A 6,000-nucleotide genomic window follows, 5' to 3' on the forward strand; every position below is an offset into this window, starting at 1 on the left:
TCTCTTCAGGGCATTTTTTTTTTAAATCTGAGTACTTGTGTGGCATTAGCAATAACCTATATAATTCTTCAGATGTCATAACCTCCAGTGAGAAATAAAAATTCTTCATTTAGCTCACTTTTCTGTTCTAGCTTAAAACAGAAACCTCTTTGAGCATAGATTAGAGATGCTAAGAAATAGCATTTATTCCATGCAACCTCCAGATTCCGTGTAGGCTCAGGGTGTAGGGTGGGTGACTTGACCACTTGAAGAAAGTGTGAATTATCTCTCTGAGGCCTAAAGGTCCTAGCACAAACATTCTTCTATAGACATACAGACACACACACACACACACACACACACACACACACACACACACACACATACATACACACACAGAACAAACTTTTTTCCACACACACAAACACAAGAGAGAGAGAGAGAGAGAGAGAGAGAGAGAGAGAGAGAGAGAGAGAAATACAGAGAGACAGAGAGAGACAGGGAGAGACAGAGAGACAGAGAGAGACAGAGAGAGACAGAGACAGAGACAGAGACACAGAGACAGAGACAGAGACAGGAGAGACAGAGACACAGAGACAGAGAAAGAGACAGGCAGACAGTAGCTGGTGATCGCCCTCCTCATGAAGAACACAACCATGGGATCCCCAAGTCTCCATCAGAATCACTTAATCTCTATCGTAAGAAACACACACCAAGATGGCTTCTCACATTCTTTCTCATAGTCTGTGTCAAGGGACAATTTGTCCTGACATCCTGAGTTCTCTATCTGGTTTTTTTTTCTTCTCTGTTTACAGTCTTTTGGGCCTGAGCTTCAGATCTTTTTCTTCTCTGCTCTGGCCTTGGAACATTGAAAAGTCTCCTACTTTCAAGCTGCTCAACTTGAAGCTGACTGCCTCTGATTACCTCTCCTGTCACCATTTTTTGACAGCTCAGATCTTATGTCCCCCTTCTCCACATGCAGCAGTCAGTTACCCAATAACCAGCCACATCGCCAAGGAGATGGTGGCCAGGTGAGAGATAGAGCTTTCTGCAAGGCTATGGAGAGAAATAAACCCTTGCTTCCTAGTCTTCTTCTCATCATGGCTATGAGCATCTGTGAGCTACCTGTGGACTCCAGCAGCTTATGTGTGCCTAGAGAAAACAACAGAGGAGAGCACGTCTTAAGTCTTAAGGGCCTCTTCCTTTCATCCTACAAAAGCAGAACTCTCCACAATGAATCAGTGCCCTGACCTTTCACCCACTCCTCCATGCATCCGTGGCTCCAGCATCCCAGTGACAATTTGTGAAAGGCTGAATCCTTAGCCTCAGTGACCTTCTTCCAGGCTTAGCCATCCGATTGTCATCCCCAAGCTCTCTGAAATTAAGAGGGGAGCTCAGATAAGCTGTTTGCTGGAAATTGCAGATGGGCACAGGCTGCATGACATATCTTCTGGGGGTACCCAACCATAGTCTCTTGAGTCCTGTGTACGTGGTGTCTAGGAGACAGGCAAGGAAGCACAGAACATGCTCAGAGTCATGATAAAAGTGGGAATCTCAGCTGCGTGTGTCAATTACTGACTTTTACCATTTTATCTCTTCAAAGATTAATAAAGAAAACTTGTTGTTGTTTTTGGCAATGTTACAGTAAGCTATAATCTTTTATATTTACTGTAAAAACTTCATCATAAACACCGACAATGTTAACTATTGCCCTGATAGTTTGGGCTTTAAAAATCTAACAATCGTTATTACTTAGTGTTGATAGGAGTGGAATACACTAATATTTTTCAGCAAAGGAAGCAGATAGAATCCATTAATGCCTTCCTAAGCAGTATCACTAATGACAATTTTAACCAAGGTAAAATGTATTTAATTGTGCCCATCTAAGTTTTTGGATTGATTTGCTTTGGAAACGTCTTTTAGGAAAGTATCCTTTGGAAGCTTCTGTTTGATTCAAAACTCATTTTAACTTCTAAAGGCATTACATTACTAAGGGCACATCAGGCTGCTAGTCTGATTTCCAAACACTGTTAGTAAGTTAGTCTTTGATTTTTGTTTTGTTTTGTGGTGATGGGGACCTTACAGAGGGCCACATGCATCCTCGGCAAGCACTGTGTCGTTAAGTTGGATCTTCATCCCAATGGGAGGTTTTCAGTGTTAAACTGATAGTTAAACATAGTTCTTTTGGTTGTAAATGTGAGCCATATTGAATGTAAAGGAAAGTCATGACTTGATGTAATTGATGGAGGACAGCCTTCCTCCTCAAAGGGCCGACTCAGAACTGCATCATAACTTGTGCCCCGATGCTAGCTTTCCAAACCATCTCTTATCATGGTGTACCACTCTCATGCTGATCTGTTAAAGATCCAGGACACACTGATGTATAAGTGATTCCATACTAATTTCTAGTAATTAATTTCTTACATTCAGGGACTATGCAAAGCCCCAGGGAGAGAACAGTGAACAAAGAGAAAAATCTGCTCTCATGAATGTAAAAATGCTGGCCTTAGAAGGATCAAAGCTGAGACTCTGTTGGCTTGCTCCAAATATTTTTGAGCATGCTACCCCCATGAATTCCTGGTTCTAAACCTAAATGCTCGTTTCTGCCACTTGGAAACTGTATCCTGTTTAATGCCTTTGCAATCTCCGCTGTAGGGATTGGGGTCTTCGCATACCAGCACTCTTGGCTTTACCCCCATTTGCCTCTGCTTCCATTGTAATATTAGGTTTGGATTTCTTCTCACTGACCTTAGCCACAAGAGGTGTGCCTGTTTTTTTCTTTCGTTAAATTTTTTGTTTTACTATTTTTAAAATTATGTGTGCATGTATATGGGAGAAGTGTATGCACGCATGCCTGCACATGCCTTTTGAAAAAAAAAATCATGTTGGACCCTCTGGAGCTGGAGTTGCAATTGATTGTGATCTGGGAACCAAAGGCAGGTCCTCTTAAGTGCTAAGTCAGCTCCCCAGCCTTACCTGCTAGTTTCTTCTGATTCTGTGACAAGTTTTAGAGACACCCAGAAGTCTGGGTGTTGTGTGTGCAGATGTGGGGGGTGGTTTCTGTGACCACAGAGTCTGCTTGGATATGATATGACTATTGTTACCTTCCTGGTTTTGAGGTAAGAATTACATGGAAAAATTGTCAAGGGAGAGATTATGAAACTTGATCTTAAGATGTGTTCAAACATGGTGAGCTAATAACCCAAGGTAACAACACATTGGAAGAAGGACACTTTAGAGATGTTTAATTTGCCTTCTTGACAGTGGGAACTCCCACTCCCAGCCCAATTCCAATGAATCTAGGCCAAGGAATCGATGAAGTGGAAGTTACATTTGACAATACATTCAAGGTCAGGGAAAAGAACATTAACTTCTAGGAAGATGTAGATTTCTCAGTAGCCTAAGTTCTGAAGCCAATATTCCAGGAAGGATGTAAGAGGCATGAGTGGCTCTCAAATAATATATATATATATATTTCAGAAAGATGCCTTTCAACATGGGGACTCTTAGAAAGCAAGCATGGACATGGAATCTGGTACATATCCAGGGCATATAGGTGTTTAATTCAGCCTCATTCTGTTTACTTTGCTTGCTTCTATTTGAGATCTTCTGCCTACATATTCACTTAAGTGTTTAGTTCCCTCATATTCTGCTCTGACTCTCCCCCCCCCCCCCCGGCTTTTCTCTGGCTGGCTCCTAGCCTATTTCAACCCACAGTTGCAGACAGTCTACTACTTTCCCCATGCGTATTCACCCCATTGTTCTCCTCCTCCTGTTCTCTGTGCGCCCCAGTTACAATGGCCAGTGAGCCTACGCTGTGGTAGAGGAGCTGGTGAAAATCCCCAGTGCATTCTGCAGTGATGCCTCCTTCCCTTCAGCCAGCTTCCACCCTTACTCCAGGTTCCTCACGTTCCCAGAGCCCTCAGCCCAAAACTGAAATAAAAATTCAAGGGGGAGCTCATTCACATTGTGAAAGACAGAGGCATGAGTCCTTTTAAGTAGCATCTTTTCAAGTGTTTGTTTATATTATAGATCATTAAATATTTAGCTGACTGAAAAACTAGAAGCTAAAATGTGTCCAGGCATTGCTGAGTAAATAGCCATCTGGAATTAAGACAGGGCAACTGTAAAATTAAAATAAAATAAAATTCAGGTGGTCCTATCATTAGATAAGTAGTTAAAATACTCAAGGGTGTGGCTCAACAGGAGACCGTCAACAACCTTGGGCCTTGCCTTCTCCAGCAGAAGAGACCTCATGCTTAGCTTTTGGGCTCTGCTAATACCCACCTTGCTTCTTCTCTTTGGGCTGCACAGGGGCTGGGCCTCTTAGTTTTCTCTGTTCTTCTGTGTCTTCACTGCTTCGCTGTGGATCAGGATACACGAATAAAGCGGGGGCTCATTACTAGGGCTTGGTATCCTACGGCGTTGTGAAATGGAAGCAGAAACTTTACATCTCATTGAGATAAAAAGGCTTATGGATAGTGGAAAGGGCATTTGAAACACTGTGTGTGTGTGTGTGTGTGTGTGTGGTGTGTGTGTGTGTGTGTGTGTGTGTGTGTGTGTGTGTGTTTGCTTGCACAGATAGTCTCTAACTTTATTCTTAATACAAATGAGTGTGGCTTTTACACTTAATCAAAGAAGGTACCTTTTATAATAAAAACAATCCATTATAGAAAGCCACACCTGGTCAAAATACAGACTTTGCAGTGCTTTGCCCTAATTGATACATCTAAACACAGACCATATCCCAAGGCTCATGAAGCGTTCTGGGGGAGGGTCAGAAAGACTGTAAGAGCCAGAGGATCAGGGTGTCTTCCTAGAGATTGTTCCCTCTACCGATGGCAGGGAAGTCGCATCCAGAACTCTCATGAGTATGACTGAGAAATAGAAAAGTAGATTAGTAGTTGACATGCTGATGTGGTTGGGTGAAAACTCCCTGGGCTCCATGCCTAGATGAAGATCTATAGACAATTATTAATTACGAAGAGAGAGAGAATTGGTCTTCTCCAGGAATAAGCTTTCTAAATTATTTGTCTAATACCAAGTGGTCGATCCTAAAATGTGTGTGTGTATGTGTATATATATATATATACACACACACACACATATATGTATATATATACAAATATATATATATATGTATATATATACAAATATATATATATATATATATACAAATATATATATATATATATATATATATATATATATATATATATATATATATAACCAAATGGACCCAGGAGGTTTCATTTGTTTCTTAGAGGGGAGAGGGGGAGGTAAACATTTGCAAACACTCGAGAAAGAAGGATGCAGTGGAAAAGGAGCAGTACTGCGGCTTTAAGTATTTCCCACACTTGGCAAGACATCTGATTTGGCAGCAGTACTTTCCTCGGTGCCCTTGTAGAAGAAGGACACCCCGAGGTTGTATGAAGTGGCTTTGAAGCAAGCGGTCTCTTAGAATCACATTTTAGGCATGTGCCAGGGGTTCTGTGGAACTTTGAGTCAACCTGTGGCAGAGCTTAAAAGGCACACTCATCAAACCGGAGGATGTCATGGAGCTGGGGGCAATGACTAATTAATTGCATGATAGACTCAGGACTCAACTGACTGACAGGCTGGGCTGGTTGTCCTCCACAAACAAGATGAAATTTAATACATAAAATCATAACCCCTGGCACCTAAGATTAGAATAGCAATCATATAAGGAGGAGAGTTCAGGGTTCTGAGTTGTATCAGCTCATGTAACTTTGAGCTGTATTTGCTTAAGGCTGACTAATTTACCTTTCAAATCTGGGTTCAATGTCAAAATTCCTTCCTTGTTCATCGTAATTCTTGATTCCTTGTACCTGATCTCTGGTAACAGGCCTTTGCCTCTGGTCTTGTGCCTTGGCATTTGACTCACTGTTTTTGTCTCTGTGTATTTAGAGGCAAGGTCGTATTCAGGAAAGTCCATCCTGAACTTCAGGCTTGCATGTGAGTGCCTGGAGGCCTGAGACTGAAGCGCCAATGATGCCTGAC

The sequence above is a fragment of the Acomys minous genome (assembly GCF_964271855.1).
Source record: "Acomys minous genome assembly, chromosome: 3".
NCBI lineage: Eukaryota > Metazoa > Chordata > Mammalia > Rodentia > Muridae > Acomys > Acomys minous.